Raw genomic sequence first — 22,639 nt, 5'->3', positions numbered from 1 at the left:
AAAGAAAGAAAGAAAGAAAGAAAGAAAGAAAGAAAGAAAGAAAGAAAACCTGGATGTAATTTTTAAAATCTTTTTTTACTGATGCATAATAATTGTACATATTTATGAGTTACATGTGATATTTTGATACATGCACATGATGTGTTATGATCAGGGTAACTGGGGATATCTATCACCTCAAACACTTGTCATTTCTATGTGTCGCCAACATTTCAAATCTTTTCTTCTAGCTATTTTGAAAGGTACAATAAATTGTTGTTAACCATCGTCACCATACTATGCTGTGGAACACTAGAACTCACTCCTATCTCACTGGTACTTATTACCAACCTCCCCTCATCCCACCTTCTCCACCCTTCCCATGGGGCCTCTGGTAACCACCATTCTACTCTCTATCCTCCAGAGATCAACATTTTTTAGCTCCCACATATGAGTAAGAACATGTGATATTTGTCTTTCTGTGCTCAGCTTATTTCAGTTAACATAATGGCCTCCCTCCAGTTCCATCCATGTTGCTGTAACGAACAGCATTTCATCCTTTTTCAGGGCTGAATAGTATTCCCTTGTACGCATATACCACATTTAAATCTAATCATCTCTTAAAGGACACTTAGGTTGATTTCATATCTTTGCTACTGTAAATGGTACTGCGTAAACATGGGTGTGCAGGTCCTCTGAGATACTGATTTTCTTTTCTTTGGGTAAATACCCATAGTGGGATTTTGTTGGATTTTATGGTAGTTCTACGTTTAGTTTTTTGAGAAATCTCTGTACTGTTTTCCCTATTAGCTGTGCCAATTTTCATTCCAACCAACAGTGCATAAAAGTTCTCTTTTCTCTACATCCTTGCCAATATTTGTTATTTTTTGTCTTTGTGATAATAGTCATTCTAACTGGGATAATACCTCATTGAAGTTTTGATCTGCATTTCTCTGATAATTAGTGATGTTAAGTATTTTTTTATAACTGTTGGCCATTTGCATGTTTGTTTGTTTTTAGTAATGTTAAGCTTTTTTTTTTTTTTTTTTGTTTCTTTTTTTTTTTTTTTTTTTTTTTTTTTTTTTTTTTTGAGGCAGAGTTTTGCTCTTGTTGCCCAGGCTGGAGTGCAATGGCACGATCTCAGCTAACTGCAACCTCCGCCTCCTGGATTTAAAGGATTCTCTTGCCTCAGCTTCCCAAGTAGCTGGGATTACAGGCATGTGCCACCACACCTGGCTAAATTTTTTGTTGTTGTTGTTGTTGTATTTTTAGTAGAGACAGAGTTTCACCATATTGGCCAGGCTGGTCTTGAACTCCTGACCTCACGTGATCCACCCACCTCGGCCTCCCAAACTGTTGGGATTACAAGTGTGAGCCACTGTGCCTGGCCTGTATGTCCTCTTTTGAGAAATGTTTATTCAGATCTTTTGCCCATTTTTAAATAGGATTATTGTTATTATTATTATTATTATTATTATTATTATTATTATTATTATTACTATAGAGTTAACTGTGTTCCTTGTCTTATATTCTGGATATCAGTTGACAGAATAGCTTGCAAATAATTTGCTCCCATTCTACAGATCCTCCCTTCCCTCCATTCATTGTTTCCTTTGTTGTGCCAAAGCTTTTTAATCTAACATAGTCTTATTTGTATATTTTTGTTTCTGTTGCCTATGCCTTTGAAGTCTTAGATAAAATCTTTGCCCAGGCCAGTGTCTTAATGCGTTTTACCTATGTTTACTTCTAGTAGTTTTATAGTATTGGGTTTCAATCTTTAATGCATTTTGAGTTGATTTTTGTAGACGGGGAGAGATAGGGTCTTATTTCATTCCTCTGCGTATGGATATCCATTTTTCCCAGCACTGCTTATTGAAAAGGATATCCTTTCCCCAATCCATATAATTTTAAAATAAACCCAGTTATATGTAAATGGTAGTACAGTATGTATTTTTAAAATGGTTGAAATTAAAGGTTGAAGACTTTTAAAGGTTTTTACTATGAATGACCAAATAAAACTTGTGAAAAGGGTTTTGCTGCCAACGGAAGTGGCCAGTTCCCAGGTGGTCACTCCCTGGGAGGCACCTCATTGTGTATTGTCATCCAAACAGGGCTGATGTGATTGCAGAAGTGGGCACTTATTGACCTCAGCCAGCAATTTGAAACTGGCTATAAATTGTCCCTTTCAGTCTTAACACACAGGATGTTTCTACGTGGGAAAAGTGCATTGGCTGCAGTTTTCAGCAATACATTCTCAAAAAGTCAATTTCACCTTTTGGCAGCTCTGAAAGAATCCATATTACTTTAAGTATAATCACTCCAAATAGGGGCAACAGTTAAAAGAAGGGGAGAAAAAAAAAAGAAGCCCAAAGTACAAAGGGTGACAAGTTGTTTTTGAGTAACAGGGAAGTCACACTACAATAAAATAATTCTAAAGTATTACCTTTATAGCAAAGTGATTAAAAGTTGTTTTTACTAAAGTTCTAATTCCTTACAGTTAAAAGGGCCACAGTACTCCATGATAAAACAATGACACAACACAATGCCCCGCTAAGAGATAAATGAAACATCAAAACTGTAGTAAATATTTCAGGTGTTCTGACAGGTTATCTTGGCATTAAAACATTCCATTTCCTGCATATCTCTTTTATTCTCTCTTTCTCCCACCTCCAAAACAACATGCCCATATATAAAAGTGTGCTCCTGAAAAATTCAACAAGACACAACCAACGCCGAAAATTAGTGGAGGCCAATTTGTAGAGATAAATTTTATGTGGGAATTAGTGCTGAGGAGGGAGCAGTGGGAACGCAAAGAGTGCTTTGATTTTCCTCATGAAAAAGATGAGCTGAAATTGTGGAGGAAGCACCAGGAAAGAGCTTCATTCACTAAATCTTCAACCGCAGGTTTTGAAATATAATTCCCAAGATGACTTTGCTTTTACAAATAAATTTAATTCCAATTTAGGTGAAATATTTCAGAGAGATAATTATATCCAACACCATTTATGCAATTTGAATTGAGGATATTGAGTTAGGGGAGAGTCAGCAATGCATTTCTGGAAATTGATCTGAAGAAACCAGGTGAACATTCTCATCTGAACCTCGGAGCATAGATCCTTTCATATAGCTGTAGCTGCCTGAGTGTTGAGTTTTGCAATCAATTTCTATTCAAAAGAAAAATGATGTCATAATACGAAGTAAAATGATATGTCTTTGTACTGTTCCATATACTTAGGTAAAATCATGGGGGTCTTTACTTTTTTATTCTGAAGGGTGGTATGTATACTGTATAAAACTACTCAGTAAGAGTTGGGTACCAGAAGATAACCCAGTAAAAAGCATCCAAGTCAACACTCAGCTCCAAAAGGAGCGAGTCTCTTCTCCTTCAGTAATTAAGCATTCAAACCAGTAAACAGCTTGGTCGGAATGATTTTATGACAAATGACCGAGAGTATATCAACCATAAAACTCAGCTCGGCAAAAATCCCTCAAGCCCAGGAAACTCAATCAATGTAGAGCAGGCAACAGCCTCAGCTGTGGCAGCATTCTCTCACGCCGAGTCACATAAATCCAAGGAGGCCAGAGTTGTTCCGCTAACTCCGACACAAGACACAAGCGAGGAGGAGGGCACCAGCCTTCGCGTGGAGAGACAGAAAAGGAAGGAAGGCAAGAAGTACGTTTCTTTTTCTCCAGTTTGTTCTGTTGCTGGTTCTACTTATAGGTGTTGATGAAGAAACGAAATTGCACAGTTTCTATTAAGACAGATGTAACAAATATTCAAAGAGAAGAAGAAAACAGGCAGGGAGACATGGTATAGGAGATGAAAGGGGGACACTGGGTTATGGCAAGATGATCTTGCTGCAACTATGGTCCCGAAAGCATCCCTGAATAAAAGAATAGATATTAATGCAGGCACACGATTTTTATCTCAGTCTATGAGTTAACTATATGACTATTCACTTTTGTACCATATTTTTCCAATATTGCAGTACGCAAATTTCAAAACAGCAAAGGTGAAAGAATTTTACACCAAACATCCATATATCTACCACCTATATTCTACTACTGGCATTTTACTATACTTGCTTTATCCCAGCTATTTCCATCTGTCCATCCATCTCTCCAACCATCAACCCATCTTATTTTTGGTGCATTTCAAAGTAGATTTCAGACATCATTAATATACCCCCTACAATTTTCAGCATACATGATGTTTACTCAAGTTGTTCAATACTCATAGTTTTTATGCCATTACTTCCTAATAATACTATAAGACCACTATGAAACAGTTCAAATCAATTTTGAAATTTGCACATTTGTATATTTTCCCTTCTCGATAGCAACCAAGTAAAATTATTACATATTCACACTGTACAAACATATTGCCAATAGGAAGATAAAAATTCTCTGGGACAACAGAGGAACTGAAATATGTGAGCAAAGAGGCTGACAGAGAACACAGAACCCTGCAAAAAAAAAAAAAAAAAAAAAGACAAAGAAAAAGAAAAAATTGGAGTAGGAATAAAGTTTGAGAATTTCATAACCAGCAGGAAACAGTGGAAGTCAAGAAGCAGTAAGGGAAAGGGGGATAGGAAAGCCTGAAATCAAGATAGGTGCGCATGTTGCATGAAACTGATGCGCAGAAAGGTATGTGTGAGTTATTACTGGTATTCCAGAGCAGGGGAATGGAAGAACATTATGGCAAGATGTCATAAGAAGAAGCTTAAAGAAGTTTACAAAGTTCAGTGACGAGTATCACTCTACTCTTTAGGAATGCGCTAACTCGCTTTCAAGCATGAACAAACATGGAAAGAACACAGCTTCCAGCACATACCAAGATCCAGCGATGAAGAATGTCATATTCAATCTCTAAATTCTACAAATACTTGAAACATGGAGCCATCACTTCCTTGTGGCCAATTTCTTGCTTCATTCTCTCTACTGCTGGCATATGGACACAGCATATTAATTAGACTGAGATCATTGTATTTCATCCGATAATGTCAAACTTATTGGAGGTTTGGAGTACATCCAAATTGCATTTCAATCTATCACTTCAATGTTATAAATGACAAATCAATATTGTTAATACTTTTCCATCTTAATGTTGTCTGATGGAACAAAGCCAGCACGTCCTACAAGACATATGCAGATTACTAAGGCTATACTTTGAACATAATGGAATGCAAAACACTCGTTTTTATGGTACATGCAGGCAGTGGGTCACCGGAGTAGATGGACACCCAGCAGGAGTTAGAGAAATTAACACCTTTCTGAAGTTGAAAGCAGTGGTAACTTGTTACTGAGTCACCTATTCCAACTGAGATCCTATTAAAGAGCTTGATTTGAGGGCAAAGATATAAAATCTCAATTAAAAATATTGTTTGTTAAAGCCTGGACTCACGCTGGCAACCGTGGAAAATTCATATAAACCAGCAGCGCATCTCCATCTAAAATTCAATTATGTAAGTCCAAGATTGTAGCTGGTCAGAGATAGCTTTGTTATGAAAATAATAGCAAGTGGGTTACGATAACCACCCATTCTTCATGAGACCACAGGGGCAGTAAACAACTCAGCTTCATCGCCTGGAATTGCCGCCCCTGGCTTTATCCGCTTATATATTGTAAGTAGCAAGCTGATGATAACCAACGGACTCAAGAAATGAACCAATAGTATTGGCTTCCTTTGACATTTCATGCAGTCTAAGACCAGTAAAGTTCAAAACTCCCAAATCAGATGTGCGGAGGAAGTACTGTGTGTTCTACCTTTGTAGTTCTTTATCCAACTAGTGACTCCAAAATCATTTCACCTACAAGTGAGGCAAAGAGTTGCTATACATGAACTTAGACATAAGGAGTCAGGATGTTCAGTCAGCAGGGTGCAAATGCCCCAAGAATACACACCACCCAGGTTTAGGGAACTTCCTAGCTAGTTCCTCTTTGTCTGCTAGCATGTCTTCTAAGTGCATTTTCAGTCCATTCATTTTTACTTCTCTCCTGCACCACTGCCAACTTCCTCCTTAGCCACCTACTCCCCATCCATTCTAGAGTCAATAAAAGGAATCTCCTAATAATATACATAAGAGCTCAATACTCCCGTCCTTAAAACTCTTCATTGTTTCTCACTGTATTTTGAATAAAATGTAAAGTAACTGAAAAGGCCACACAGGACCTGACTTTTACCTTGCTGTTCAAACCTATATCCTACCCCTCCACTGACTTCTCTGCTAAGCTTGGCCACCCTGGTCTCCTTTTAGTTCTTTCCCACATCAGGGCCTTTAAACATGCTGTTTCTGTTTCTAATGATCCTTCCCACTTTTGGCCAGTTGGGACCTTCATATCACTTAGACCTCTGCTTAAATGGGTTCTTCTCCAAGAACTCTTCCCTGGCCCGCTGATCTGAAGCCAAAACTACTGTATCTTCTACCATCACTCACTATTTCAGCTTCCTAGTTTCTTCATCACACACATCTCCTTTGGCATTTATTGTTATTATTATTTATGTTTTTCTCACTTCCACCACTGAAGTGATAATTAGTCCATGAAGACAAGGGTGTGTCTCATACATTGCCCTACCCCCTTAACATTAGCAACAAATGACAAATGAATGAAGAATGAATGAACACCCCCAACCCAGCATAATTGCAGGTGTTTTTAACGTGGGTCGAAATGTTTCTTTAGAAATATCTCTTATGGTGATGAATAAGGAAAGTCTTTAGATACCGTACTCCAGTCACCAGTTTATTTTAACATTCTTCCATCTCTGATAAACTGCTGGTAACAGTGTATCAAGAAACATATGTCAAGAAACACTACATTTGAATTTTAAAAAGGGTGTTTTGGTAGACTGAAAACATAATTTACTCCTGAGCCACCCTGGTTTCAGCTTCTGCTGCTATTTTAAGCCCAGTTGCAATTAAGTGCCTAAATACCATAATAAGGTATCCATCACCAAGCTTCTCTCTCTGACCCATTATTAAAACTAAGAAGTGCTGTGAGGCTATGAGAATGATTCAACACAAATGACTTAACAGCTATTGATGAATTTACCTTTAACAAATGCCCTCCGGTAAAGCCCACGATTCAGTAGGTTTTGCTATTTCTTTTTCCTTCTCCTACATCCCATTTTGCTCTCTCCGGCACACCACTCAATGCAAATACAACAGCTGCAGTTCTGACAGTAACAGAAAGATCATAACCCTGTACCCCTCAACTGAAATCTTAATGTTAGCCCCTGGTTGATAGCTACATCAATTTCAAAGATGTCCTTCCACCCCAAGACGGCTAGAGAGAAAACTTCATAAAACTCTGAGAGCACCATCTTTTCATTTGTGTGCCTACTAACTCTGAACACCCTGACACAGTCAGCTTGGCCCTTATTATATTCTGAGGATGTAGAGATGGAGAAGTCTTTCAGAAATGTGCTTCCTGCTGACTATTATTCCAAGGAAGACAGAAAGCAAGAGGAAATAAAAACATTTTACATGGCATTCTTCAGTGATTTTAATCATAAGGCTGCTCTGTTGACACTGAAAAACTTTCCAACTCACTGTTATTCTTAAGCAAGAATCCGTGCACTGCAATCCTTTGGGCTTATTATTTACTGAGGTCACCAAGATTTGTTACCCCTGATGTACTGATTAGGAGAGAGACTCTGGGAGATGAAGAATGTATATGAGGTCAATAAACGGTGCAATGAATGAAAAGAGAAGGAGCTCCGAAATCAGCATGGCTGCCTGCTGGGTATGTACTCAAAGGCAGGTTAGTTCAAATCCTCTGAACCTCAGTATCCTTATCTGGAAACTGGGGAAAATATAAGTCTTACCTCCCAGGACGGTTATGAGTCTAAAGTGCCCGAGTGACCATAACAGCAAGAACCAGGATCCATCGCATGCCTCCTTAGGGGAACGATGGTGGCACTCATGTGCTGAGCGCTTACTTTGAACCAGGCACTGAGCGGAATGCATCCGTCCTGTGTGCATCTGTTCTATCATTTAATTGGGTTGGTGCCATTAATGACTTTCTGCACCAATGAGGAATCCAGGCTCAGATGGGATAGACAACTTGATAAACACGATCCTGCCTAGAATGCATAGCAGAGCAGGATCCAAACCCAGAACTGTCGGAGACTACAACTTTTTCTCTCAAATGCCATCTGGCCTTCCTAGTAGTTGCTCAGTGAATGTTAGTTTCCAATACTTTTCACTCAACTGTGGACAGAAGTATCAGTCATTTTATGTATACCCAAATTGGCTCCTCCTGTCATTTAATCCTATGATTTTTAATTCTTCCCTTTCAAAAACATTTTTTATTTTATAAATTATTAGAGAGCTTTCTAGCAAAAATCAGAAAACCTGCTAGACAAATTCTAAAAGAACCATAACACCAATTTTATGGAGTCTATGTTCTTCCTTAGACAAAGACCTTATCAGTCTTGCTCATTGCTGAAATTCTAGCATCTAGAAGGTATTCAGTAAAATCTTAAGAATGAAAGGTAAAAATAATTAATCATAACCTCTGAGAATTCATCACACATCTAAGCCAAGTTCAAATTCTATATACTCCACATAGCTTCTGTTCATACATACATAACAAGTTCAAATGCTATATACTCCAAATAATTCGGTGTTTTGTTTGTTTGAGACAGGGTGTTGCCTTGTTGCTAAGGCTGGAGTGCAGTGGTGTAATTATAACTCACAACAGCCTCGAACTTCTGGGCTCACGTGATCCTCCCACTATGGCCTTCCAAGTAGCTGGGACTACAAATGCATGCCATCATGGCTAGCTAATATTTTATCTTTATTTTTTGGAGAGACAGGGTCTTGTTATATTGCCCAGGTTGGTCTTGAACTCCTGAGCTTACGCAATCCTTCTGCCTCAGCCTCCCAAAGTGTTGGGACTATAGGCATAAGCCACAGTGCCCAGCCCAAATAATCTGTGCTCATACATACATACATATGTATATAGTTACATGTGTATGTGTGTGTGTGTGTGTGTGTGTGTAGAGAGAAACAGAAAAGAAGGCTGGGTCTGTATAACTCTGGTATTTATGCACAGCATGGTACTGAACCTATAATGGTACCCAATTAAATATGCATTTATTGCCTAATTGAGATGCTAGCAAATCATGCCATAAATAACACTGGGAAAAAAATGATCCTACCAGATAATAATTACATGTACAAGTTCAGTTAACACAAAAAACTATCAACAAAATGGTTCCATAAATAATGGTGTCCCTATTGGTGAAAAATCCTCATATCACACAACCTAAGTCTTGTATAACGTGCATTTCAAAAGAGAAAGGATGTAGAAAACACAGCCCAATCCTCATGATGCTGAAGTTGATAGCATATTGTGCTTTCTACCAGTTTTACAATGGTGAAGCCATAAGGTGTGGATTGCCTATGAAAGTTTTATGTCAGAAAAATGACTCTGGATGGCGGGTAGGGACTGAGGGTAAGTCACAATTCAGCTATCGATGAGCATGTAGACTCACAACTCCCAGGAATCTCTTTGCACGAGTTACTGTCCATGAAGTGGATGGTGCCCAGAAGACGTATTTCTGCTTGTACAAAAAAGGCAGCAATCATAAGGACACAGTAGGGATGGTGTGGGACAGCAACGTTGTCTTTTTTTATACGAGAGACAGTATCTGAGATGTCTAAAGAGAGGAGCCACAGAAGATACTAAAAGTACCACTTCTAATAGAGATTATGTCAATACTGCCCAACAGGCTTCTTACATATCCCAGATGACAAGAAGTAAACCAGCAAGATATATATATATATATATATTTTTTTTTTTTTTTTCTTTTTGAGATGGAGTCTCGCTCAGTCGCCCAGTCTGGAATGCAATGGTGTGATCTTGGCTCACTACAACCTCCACCTCCTGGGTTCAAGCAATTCTCCTGCCTCAGCCTTTTGAGTAGCTGGGATTACAGACACACATCACCATGCCCGGCTAATTTTTATATTTTCAGTAGAGATGGGGTTTCATCATGTTGTTCAGGCTGGTCTTGAACTCCTGACCTTGTGATCTGCCCACCTCAGCCTCCCAAAGTGCTGGGATTATAGGTGTGAACCACTGCTCCTGGCCAACCAGTAAGATAATTTAAGGATCTCCCATTTGGCATGGTATAGGGACCTGCTAGGGTACTGTGAGGCATTCTGCTGAGGTCTGCTAGGACTTTGGTAGGCTAACACCTCAGTAAGCTGTGGTGAGGGGATATCTGCCCAGTAGTAAAGCTCCACAGGAGACATGAGATTTTAGTTTGAGCCCAAGTGAGACACCTGCTAGAGTCTCCCAAAATACTGAGAAGACTGCTAGGAGATGGAGTTTCTATGAACTGGACATCAACATTTGGCTTGTTATGCCTAATAAAATCTCACATTCCTATAACAGACTTGGGATCACTAGCAACCTTTGGATTATAAATATATATTGATTATATGTATCAATATTTCACTTTTCTACCCTATGTAAACTTTCAATTAATTGATAATAGTTAAGGATTAATAAGACAACAATACCACTTTTTTTTTTTTCCTGACACCTGTGTCTCACTCATCACCCAGGCTGGAGCGCAGCGGCACAATCATGGGTCACTACAGCCTCAACTTTCCAGGTTCAGGCAATCCCCTCACTTCAGCCTCCCAAGTAGCTGGGGACTGCAGACATGTACCACCATGCCCTGCAAATTTTTGTATTTTTTGTAGAGATGAGGCTTTGCCATGTTGCATACGCTGGTCTTGAACTCCTGGGCTCAAGCGATCCAACTGTCTCATCTTCCCATAGTGCTGAGATTACAGGTTTGAGCCACTACGCCCAGTGCACCACTTTCTTCATTACTGTAGCTTTCCATTAAGTCTGGAAATCACACAGGATTCCTCCTCCCAAATTTTTCTTTTCAATGATATTTTGGCCACTCTAGTTCATTTCCATTTCCATATGAATTTTAGAATACGTTTGACAGTTTTTATTTAAAAAAAAAAAAAAAAAAAAAAAGGCCTGCTGGCCTTTCACAAATTGATTTTCAAATGTTAAGGGATCTTTGCAATCCTAAAAAAAAAATCTTCTTATTCTTGATATAGTATCCTTTTCATGTATCAATAGATTTTATTTGCTTGTTGTTTTAGAATTTTCACATAGGTATTCACGAGGAAGACTAGTCTGCAGTTTCGGGGGGTTTTTCTTGTGAATTTCTTTCCTGGTTTTGGTATTACAGTCATGGTTGCCTCATAGAATGGATTGGGAAACATAGCTTCCTTTTCCATTTTCTGAAAGAAATGTTTTGTAAAGTTTATTAGCAAAGTCATCTGGGCCTGGAATTTTCTTAGTGGGAAGATTTTTAACTCCAGATTTAATTTATTTGATATATATCAGGAAATTCAGATGATCTAATTCTTCTTGAGTGAGCTTTCTTGATCTCTTTCAAGGAATTTACCCATTTCGCCCTTAAACCTTAATATCATGAAATAAGGTTGTTCACATTATTATCTTATTATTTTTTTAACACCTTTAGAATCTGTAGTGATGTCTCCTCTTTCTATATTGGTATTGGTAATTTGTATCTTCTCCCTAACTTTACTAAGCCTGGCTAAAGGTGTATTTATTGATTTTATTCATTTTCTCAAAAAATCAGCTTTTGGTTTCAAAGATTTCCTCCAATTTTGGCCTACTACCCATTTTATTGATTTCAACTCTGATCTTTATTATTTCCTATATTCTACTTAACTTAATTCACCTTCTTTTTCTATTTTTCTAAGGCAGAAGATAAAGTAAGTGATTTAAGACCATTTTTCCCTATCCTAATATGGATATTTAATGCTATGAATTTCTCTTCAAGCATTATTTAGTAACACTACACAAAATCTGATATGTCATATGTATATTTTTGTTTGGGTCACTGTTTATTTTGATCTCCCTTTAGATTTTCTCTTTGATCCATAGGTTATTTATTAAAGTGTGGCTTATTTTCCAAGTGTTTAGACATTTTCATTTTCGTTTTACATTTCTGTCATTTACTTCTAGTTTGATTCCACTGTGGTTGGAGAAATAACTTCAAGTATCTTAAATTTCTTGATTAAAAAAATAGTCCAGTCCAGAATAGCTCTTTTATTGGTAATGTTTCTTTATGTAGTTGAAATTAATATGTATCCTGCTATTTTAGGATAGAGGGTTCTACAGTCACTAATTAAGGCAAGTTAGTTAATACTACTATTCAGATCTATACATTTAATAATTTTCTAGCTATTTATTCTGTACATTATTGAGAGACTAGCACTGAAATCTTTGGCTGTTTCTCCTTACAATTCCATCAGTTTTTGTTTCATGTGTTTTAAAGCTGAGGTGCATAAATATTTAATGTCTTCTTGATTAAGTCACCTTTTCCATTATGAAATTACCTTCTTTATCCCTGATGTATTTTCCTCTAGAATGTATTTGTGTGATATAAATATAGTTACTTCAGTATTCTTTAGATAGAGAATGATAGCATTCTGTATCTTTATCTTTTTTTAAGGAAAAAAATTACACTTTGTTTAAACATGCAAATATACCACGTGTTTTATATATTGAAAAGATAACACTGACAAAATTAAATCACCAATGAAAAACTGGGAAATCATTTACTGCATATATCATAGATGAATGGTTAATATCTTTAATCAATATACAGGAAAATGTGTTACAAATAATCAGAAATAAATGAACTTGAATTTTAAATAGTCAAAACACATGGACAAAAAATAACAATGAACATTTATTTATTTTTCTTCTTTCTTTCCTTTTTTTTTTTTTTTTTTTTTGAGACAAGGTCTTGCTTTCTCCTGAGTGCAGTAGTGGAGTGGAGGCTGGAGTACAGTGGTGTGATCACAGCCCAGTGCAGCCTCAGCCTCCCAGGCTCAAGTGATCCTCACACCTCAGCCTCCCAAGTAGCTGGGACTACAGATATGCACCACCGTGCTCAGTTAAATTTCTAAATTTTTTGTAGAGATGGGGCCTTGTCATGTTGTCCAGGTTGGTCTCAAACTCCCGGGCTCAAGGGATCCTCCTGCTTTAGCCTCCCAAAGTGCTGGGATTACAGGTGTGCACTACCATTCAGCCTTATTAACATATTTGTGTCTTTATATTTAAAGTGTGTTTCTTATAACACAGCCTATAATTTGATCTTATTTTTATTAACTGACAATCTCTGCCTTTGAACTGAGTATATTTAGAACACTAATATTTAATGTGTTTGATAGAATTAGGTTTAAACCTATAATCTATTGGTTTTTTATTTGTCCCAGCTTTCCCTTTTCCTCTTTTTTCTGTCTTCTTTTGGAGTAATTGAAAATTTTTATTATTCTATTTCCTTTGCTGGCTTATTAGCTATAACTCTGCATTTCATCTTTTTAGTGGAAGCTTTAGGGTTTACAGTAACACTATAAAAGGCAAATCTTTATTTATTTATCTTGCTGGTGACATTAGTAACCCATGTGTTACATCTTATGAAACTACATCATCTTGTATTATACGATATTGACATTGATATAGTGTGTTTGTATAATTTTATGCCCTTTTGTTACATGTCTAAATTTCTGTAACCACCACCACAATCCAGATACACAACTAATTCACTGGAGATTTCTCCTTCATGCTGTACCTTTATAGTTCTACCCATTTTTTTTTCTCCCACCATACTGGCAACAACTACCATATCTTTATACTTTTCTCATGGTGAAAGCGTTATGTAAATAAAATCGTAGAGTCTATACCTTTTGAGATTTTAAAATGTCAAAGAGTAAAAACTAATCCATTTAGAAAATTTTTAAAAGTGACTTAAAGAAATATTTTACCAAAGAGGATATATCTTTAAAACTGTCTGTGAATTTGTAATATTTTCAAAATACGAAGTTATAAAGATTTTTGAGATTGTTTTTTAATTCAACATTATGCCCTTGAGATTCATCCCAGGTGTTATGTATATCGATAGTTCACGAAGTTTTTATTGCTGAATAGTTCACATTATGGATATCGCATAGTTTCTTTAACCATTCACCTACTGTAGATATTTTAGCTATTTCTAGTTTTTGACTCATAAATAACACTGCTGACAATAATTGTGTTTAGGTTTCTGGGGTTTTCTGTGAACATTAACTTTCATTCCTCTGGGATAAATGCCCAGAAATGTGATTGTTGACTCATTGGTAAATGTCTATTTATTTTCTTTAAGAAACTACAAAAGTATTTGCCAGAAGAGTTGTGTCATTTGACATTCCCATTATCAATGTATGAGAGACGCACTTTTTATGCATCCTTGTAAACATCTGATATTGTTTCTATCTTAAATTGTATCTGTTCTAACATGTGTGTGATTGATATCTTATTATAGTCTTAATCTGCATTTGCCTAACAGCCAGTAAAGCCGAATTCTCTCCATGTTCTTAATTTCTTCCATATATCCTCTTTGGTAAAATATTTCTTCAAGTCACTTTTTAAAAATTTTTCTAAATGGATTGGTTTTTACTCTTTGACATTTTAAAATTGACAATAATTGTATATAATTATCACATCCAACATGATGTTTTGAAAAATGTATACACTGTAGAATGGCTAACTCAAGTTAATTAACATATGCAGAACCACACACACTTATTTTTGTGGTAAAAACATTTCAAATCTACTTTGTTAATGATTTTCAAGGACATAACACAGAATTATTAACTACAGTCACTATGTTGTACAATTGATCTATTGAACTTATTCCTCCTATCTAACTAAAACTTTGTAGCCTTTGACAAACATTTCTTTACCCTTCCAGTTTCTGGTAACCACCATTTTACTTCTTTATAAATTTGTAGATATTAGTCCTTTATTAGATATGAAATTTGCAAATATTTTCTTCCACATTATAGCTTTTCTTTCCAGTATCTTAACAGGATTGTTCAGCGACCACATCTTTAATTTTTTTTTTTTTTTTACCTGAGTCTCGCTCTGTCACCCAGGCTAGAGTGCAGTGGCACGATCTCAGCTCACTGCAACCTCCACCTCCCTGGTTCAAGTGATTCTCCTGCCTCAGCCTCCCAAGTAGCTGGGATTACAGGCACACATTACCACGCCTGGCTAACTTTTGTATTTTTAGTAAAGACTGGGTTCCGCCATGTTGGCCAGGCTGGTCTCGAACTCCTGACCTCAGGTTATCCACCTGCCTCGGCCTCCCAAAGTGCTAGTATTACAGGCATGAGCCACCATGTCCAGCCAAATTTTAATGAAGTCTAATTTATCATTTTTTTCTTTTATAGACCCTTGGGGGCATGTCACCAGGCTCTAGGTTTGAAAGATATTTTTCCTTTAGGATTGCCTGAAAGTTTTATAGTTTTATGTTTTCAATTTAACCTGTGATCCATTTGGAGCTAATTTTTATGAGATGTGAAGTTTAGGTCCAGATTTATTATTTATTATTATTTTGCCTATGAATAGCCAATTGTTCCAGCACCATTGGTGTAAAGACTGTCCTTCCTCCATTAAATTGCTTTTGCATTATTGGCAAAAATCAGTTGATCATAGTTTCCTGGGGCTATTTCCGTGTCTTCTCTTCCCTTCCATTGATTTAGGTATCTACATCTAAGCAAACACCATGTAGTGAGGATGACTGGAGTTACATAATGTCTTGAAACACGGTAGATTGATTTGTCCCACCTGATTCTTCTTTTTCAAAATCGTGTTAACTATTCTAGTTTCTTTGCTTTTCCGTTCACATTTTGATACAATCTTCTCTGCATTTATTTTTAAGAGCTCTGCTGATATTTTGAAATTATTGCATTAAATCTGTGTGTCAATTTGAGCAGAAATGGCATCTTTACAAAGTGGAGTCTTTCAATCCATGAAAACACTATGCTTTTCCATCCATTTACATCTTGGCCTTTTTCATCAGCATTTGATAATTTTCAGCATACAAGTCCTGTTAGATGCACACCTAAGGATTTCCCTTTTTTCTGGGTGATTAAAATGGTATTGTATTTTAAGTTGTTTTTATGTGTTTACTGCAAGAAATTTAGAAATTGCTTCTTGCAATGCGATTTCATATCCAGTGACTTTGGTGAGCTAACTTGTTGGTCCACAAAATGTATGCAGGTTTTACATTTTTGGTGTTTCCTATATAACCATGCAATCCACAAATAAGGATAGTTTTATTTCTTTATTTTAACCTGTATATCTTTTATTTACATTTCTTGTCTTATTGCACTGTTTAGAAATTCCTTACTATGTTGAATAGAGGTGGTGTCTTGTTCTTATATTTAAGGGGAAATCATTCATTTGTACCATTACACACAATATTACATGTAGGTTTTTTGCACATATCCTTTATCGAGTTAAGAAAACCACTATCCTTATTTTCTCTGAGAGTTCTGGTTGTGTGTCAATTTTGTCAAATTTTTTCCTGCATCAACTAATGTGAGCATGTGATTTTTCTTCTTTAACCTATCAGTATAGTGAATAACATCAATTGATTTTCAAATACTGAATTACTATTGCATTACTGGACTATTCCTCATTAGGTTGGGGTGCATAAATCTTTTTGTATGTTGCTAGAATCTATTTAAAAATATTTTAAATAGTGTTAATTCTATATCAGGGATATTGATTTGTAGTTTTCTTGTTTCTTTTGTTACTTTGTCTGGTTTTGTGATCATAGTGGAATGGCTTCATAAAATAAACTGGAATGTGTACCACCACCTTCTATCTTTAAGACAAAGCCTCTGTCTGTTGCCCAGGCAGGAGTACAGTGGTGCAATCTCGGCTCACTGCAACCTCCGCCTCCTGGGTTCAAGCAATTCTCCTGCCTCAGCCTCCCGACTAGCTGGCATTACAGGTGCCCACCATCATGCCTAGCTGTTTTTTGTATTTTAAGTACAGATGGGGTTTCACCATGTTGGCCAGGCTGGTCTCGAACTCCTGACCTCAAGTGATCCACACACCTCGGCCTCCCAGAGTGCTGACATTATAGGCATAAGACACCACACCTGGCCCACCTTCTATTTTCTAAAAAATATTTTGTAGAATTGGTATTAAATGTTTTAAAAATACGGGTAGAATTCTCCAATGAAGCCATTTAGACCTGGAGATTCCCTTGCTGGGGGCAGGGGGTTGGGGGGGGGGTTGATGTTAAACTATTTCCTTAATAGTTATAGGGTTATTCGAATTATCTATTGTATATTGGGTGAACTGTAGTTTGTGCTTTTCAAGGGAATTGGTTTAAGTTGTCAAATGCGTAAGTGCAGAGTTGTTCAGAGTAGTCTCTTATTATCCTTTTAATATCTGCAGGGTCTATAGTAATATTCTCGGCTTCTTTCCTGATATTGTTAATTATTCCCTTCTCTTCTTTTTCTATCATCTTTCCTAGAAGTTTGCCATTTTCTTCTATATTTTTGAAGAACTAGCATTTCTCTATTGTTTTTCTGTTTTCAATTTCATTAACTTTTGCTCCAATTTTTATTATTTCCTCTCTGCTGCTTGCTTGGGGTTTATTTAACTCTTCTTTCCCTGTTTTTGTTTGAAGTGGGGTCTTATATTATTGATTTTAGAATTGTCATTTTTAAATTGAAAGCATTTAGGGCTATACATTTCCCTCTAAGGACTGCTTTAGCTGTGTCACACAAATTTTGATACATTGTATGTTTATTTTCATTAAGTTCAATGTCATTTTTAAAATGTATTATGAGACTTCATTTTCAACTCATGGATGACCAAGAATTTTACTGTTTAGCTTCCAAGTGTTTGAGATTTTTTCTGTTCTCTTTATGTTATTAATTTCTAGTTTGATTCTACTGTTGTCAGAGAGCACACTCCAAGATTTCACTGTCTTTACGTTTGCTGACATTTATTTTATGGCCTAGGACATGGTCTCTCAAGGTATATGCTCTATGGGCTCCTTAAAAGAATTTGTATTCTGCTGTTTTGGGGTAAAGTGTTCTGTAATTGTTGATGACGTCCTGTTGGTTGATGGTGGTGAGTTCTCCTCTATTCTTCTTTACATCCTATATAGTCATTCTATAAATTGTTGCAAGATGGATATTTAGCTTTACAATCATAATTGTGGGTTCATATATTTGTTTTTCTTTCCATTATATGTGTTTTTGCTTCACAGATTCTACAGCTCTTTTATTTGATACAAACACATTTAGAATTCCTATAAATACTCTCCTGGGTTCTTACTCTCCTCTCTGGTGCTCTACCCTCAGAATGACAGGTACCTTGGTCCCTGGACCCTCAGTTCCACTTCCTCAATACAGGGAGTACTCCAGGCTTCACCTGAGTTCCCCTCCTCTCCTCATGGAAACACTTCAGGCAGTAAGCTGGGGCAATGAAAGGACTCACCTCCTTTGCTCCTGTCAAGGATCGCTGTCCATCTCTGTTTGATGTACAGTGTTGTGCAAACCATTATTTCATGTGTTTTGATCATCATGCAGTCATTTAAGATGAGAGGTTAAATCTGGTCATTATTACACCATCTTGACCAGAGGAAGATGTCTGACTTTTTTTTTTTTTTTTAAGAATTACTAGAGAAAAAGACAAGCCCTTTGTGTTTTTGTTTTCTGCCGTAGACACACGTTATTATTCCCAGTGGCAATAGTTAGAATTTATTTAGCACTTTTCTCTGGGTCAAGCATTGTGCTAAGGAATGTTTACTTATTATCTTATTTAACAAATGTTTAAATGTAACTCAGGCTTCATGGTTTCCCCCATCTCTAAAATATTATAGTACATTTTGTTTGGGAAAGGACTGCAATGTCCTAAATAAAAGGAGTTAACTAAATGAAATACAAACAATCTTGATATGAGATACCTTTCCTCTTATTAATAAATGGACTATTATTTAAATCCTGTATATCATTTGTGTACCTAGACATTCATCCAACCTAAGGCTGTGGGACATTTTGAGGAAAAAACCTAGCCTATATTGAACCTGATCAACACTCTTCACTCTTCCCAACTGTATTTATTTGCTCAGCCCTCACATCCAATGAGCCTCAGGTGAGAAAACACATCCTAGAAGCAGAGTCCAGATTTAAAACTGATGTTGAGCAGCAGTGACTTCCAGAAAGTTCATAGGCACTGCACAGTAGCTGTTCTGGCCAGCTGAACTGGACAAGGAGTAACATGTCTGTTCTTTTTAACTTTCAAATATTTGAATTCTATTTTAATACTGTGATGTACGCATACCTGCAGGCCCAAGATTTCTTCTAGTCTTTGCCTGGTAATTTAAACAACAGATAAGCCTGATGCATTTTTATACTTTTAAACAAGAAATCTATCAATAACATATAAGGGCAGGGATCATCACAAGTGAACTTTTGTAGGAAGAAATACGGAGAGATGCAGAAATATCATAATGCTTTATCTATTCAAATTATATTGCGTTATTTTTCGCTTGACCTTTAGCCGAATATCCCTAATTCTTGCCAATATTCTTTACAGCTTTGCCTCTGTTGTTTCCCCTATTGTAAACCCTATGAAGGCAGGGACTGTCTTAGTATTGATTTTTCACTGCCCACTGAAGTATCTGACACATGGTAGATTTTCACTGAATACTGCTTAAATGAGGCTCCTCTTTTCAGACAGTTTCCATGTCAGGGATAAGTGGCGAATACAGGGCACACAGGCGGTTGCTTCCCAATGCTACGTTCACAGCAGACATCACTAATCCATTATGACACTCCTCCCTGCTAAGTCTATACCTGGGCTCCCAATCAATTACTTCAGACTCCAGGTATCCCACTTTCCAGGGTATCCACAAGTGGAATTCACATGTATGAATCCAGCATTCCACACGTGGTCAGAACCACCCCACATGCTACAAATCACAACCTCTCCTTCTAAACTGGTTTTCTCAGTGTGAGATTCATTAAAGAACTAAAAGTAGAACTACCATTTGATCCAGCAATCCAACTACTGGATAACTACCCAGATGAAAAGATGACATTATTTGAAAAAGATACTTGCATATGCATGGTTTATAGTGGCACAACTCACAATTGCAAAATCGTGGAACGAACTCAAATGCCCATCACTCAATAAGTGGATAAACAAACTGAGGTATGTATATACGTGATGCAATACCACTTATCCATAAAAAGGAATGAATTAACAGCATTTGTAATGACCTGGATGAGATTAGAGACTCTTATTCTAAGTGATGCAACTCAGGAACGGAAAACCAAACATGATATGTTCTCACTGATATGTAGGAGCTAAGCTATCAGGATGCAAAGGCATAAGAATAATACAATGGACTTTGGAGACTTGGGGGGAAAGAGTAGAGGGGTGAGGGATAAAACACTACAAATACAATGTAGTGATGCATGCACTAAAATCTCACAAATCACCACTAAAGAACTTACTCATGTATCCAAATACCAACTGTACCAAATAACTTATGGAAAAATAAAATTAAAAAATAAAATAAACTGGTTTTCCATGGTAACAACACAGACATAAATTGTATTTATGTCTCGTTGCATGGCTAAAATAATTTGAAACAGAAGTTGTGTAACATTGGATTGATGAGAAAATGTTTGGGTGACCATGCTGAGATTCCTAAATCCCTTTAAAAAAAAAAAAAAAAAAAAAAGTTAATTCACCTGAGCAGCCCAACTAGGGAAGTAAACATATCCAAAAATTACACCAAAAGGCAAAAAAACGACAACAAAAACTACCTCATTCTTCAACCATCTGCTTGTTTCCAGAGGTCTCAGGAGGAGGGCCTGTGAATGATGTAACCAAGGTTCCGGCTGAAGAATTCGCTTCCTCATGTCTGCGTCCTCCGCAGCGGGAGAGGAACCACAGCTCACCGCCCACGCCACTCGGGGACTATCGTGGTAGACTCCTGCCTTGGGGCTTCTCATAGCCAAGTTTCAGCTTTTAGGGGAAACACAGCCCCTAGGGATTTGAGAGAGTCTCAGCATGGCTACCCAAACATTTTCTGATCTATCCAATGTTACACAACTTCTTTTTTTTTTTTTTGAGACGGAGTCTCGCTCTGTCGCCCGGGCTGGAGTGCAGTGGCCGGATCTCAGCTCACTGCAAACTCCGCCTCCCGGGTTTACACCATTCTCCTGCCTTAGCCTCCCGGGTAGCTGGGACTACAGGTGCCCGCCACCTCACCAGGCTAGTTTTTTGTATTTTTAGTAGAGACACGGTTTCACCATGTTAGCCAGGATGGTCTCCATCTCCTGACCTCGTGATCCGCCCGTCTCAGCCTCCCAAAGTGCTGGGATTACAGGCTTGAGCCACCACGCCCAGCTGTTACACAACTTCTGTTTCAAGTTATTTTAGCCATGCAGTGGGACATAAGCAAATGCAAGTCACGTCCACGAGGCGAGAAATAGTTAAACAGCAAACAGGAGCTACCACTCAAAGGTCTCCGAATAAATAACTGTTGAATACGTATTCTCCGAAGATTTAGTCTCCGACAGGCACTGCAGAGACTAAGATAGAAAAATATCCATCCACTTGCCTATTTACAACCTTCCAACCTTAAAAGGAAAGACCTGAATAGCAGGTACAAGCTCCCTAGCTGACAGCACTAAGTAACCAGGTTTAGAATTTAAGTAACTCCACGAATATGACCCTACTGGTGAGTGGCTGAGTTGGGTAGCACCAAGTGTAATTAACTCCCAAACCATGCCCTTTCCATTAAGCCATGTGCATCTAGCAATAAACCACCAGTTTGGTTTTCATTGTTGATGTTGTTGTTGATGTTGATGTTGTTGTTGTTGTTGTTGAGACAGGGTCTCACTCTGCCACCCAGGAAGGACTGTATACAGTTGTTTAATCATGGCTCGCTGCAGCCTTGACTTCCCTGGTTCAAGTGATCCCTCCACCTCAGTCTCCCGAGACAGGGTCTCACTCTGCCACCCAGGAAGGACTGTATACAGTTGTTTAATCATGGCTCGCTGCAGCCTTGACTTCCCTGGTTCAAGTGATCCCTCCACCTCAGTCTCCCAAGTAGCTGAGAACACAGGCATATGCTGTGCTACCACATCAGGCTAATTTTAAAAAAGAAAAAAAATTATAGAAACCCAGTCTCACTATGTTGCCCATGCTGATCTTAAACTACTGGGCTCAAGCGAGGAAACACATCCTAATAACACATTCTAATAACATTTACCAGGCATCGCGAACTACTGAAAATGACTCGTCTTTTCCTTGTTTCGCCTGTTTTGCCTTATGCATCTAGATTTCGTAAGAAGTATTTTCCACAAATCTTAAGTACAATTTATATTGTCCCAATTGGATAGGAGTAAAGGGAGGAGGAGAAAAGAGAGAAGAACTAAAGTCTAGTGCTACTTTCCGACTCTTCCCTCACAAATAAGATAAAATCTGTGTAGAACGAGAGGAGAAACTATCACAAAGCAAAGAATGTTTGAGGAATAGAGACCTAGTTTCAGAGAGTTTAGGTGAGTAGTTAAGAACACAGTCTTAATTACATGGACTGAACTCCTAGTTGGGCCACTTGTACTTTGGGAGAATTCAAGTAAGTGATTTAACTTCCATGACCCATGTCCTCAGCTGTAATGAGGTGATACCATGACCTTTATCGTGAGGATTAAATGAGATAGTCCACATAAAGGAAATGGCTACATAACTGTCAGTGTTCAGTAAATTAGAGCTG

At 37.5% G+C, this 22,639-nt stretch overlaps 1 protein-coding gene and 1 non-coding gene across 6 annotated transcripts in view; both read right to left on the bottom strand.

The window, feature by feature from the left end:
* Nucleotides 1-22,639, bottom strand: part of LOC111551668 (RNA binding protein fox-1 homolog 1) — a 1,700,664-nt gene that overhangs the window by 948,125 nt on the left and 729,900 nt on the right. The gene's annotated exons all lie outside the window — the stretch shown is intronic.
* LOC111551773 lies at nucleotides 8,306-8,367 on the bottom strand. Its single transcript, XR_002734459.1, has one exon. It is a non-coding gene; the product is annotated as a U7 small nuclear RNA (small nuclear RNA).

This window comes from Piliocolobus tephrosceles, chromosome 17, assembly GCF_002776525.5.
Source record: "Piliocolobus tephrosceles isolate RC106 chromosome 17, ASM277652v3, whole genome shotgun sequence".
NCBI classification, from domain to species: Eukaryota; Metazoa; Chordata; class Mammalia; order Primates; family Cercopithecidae; genus Piliocolobus; species Piliocolobus tephrosceles.
The sequence above is the reverse complement of the archived record's forward strand: the minus strand, read 5'-3'. Positions and strand labels throughout refer to the sequence as shown.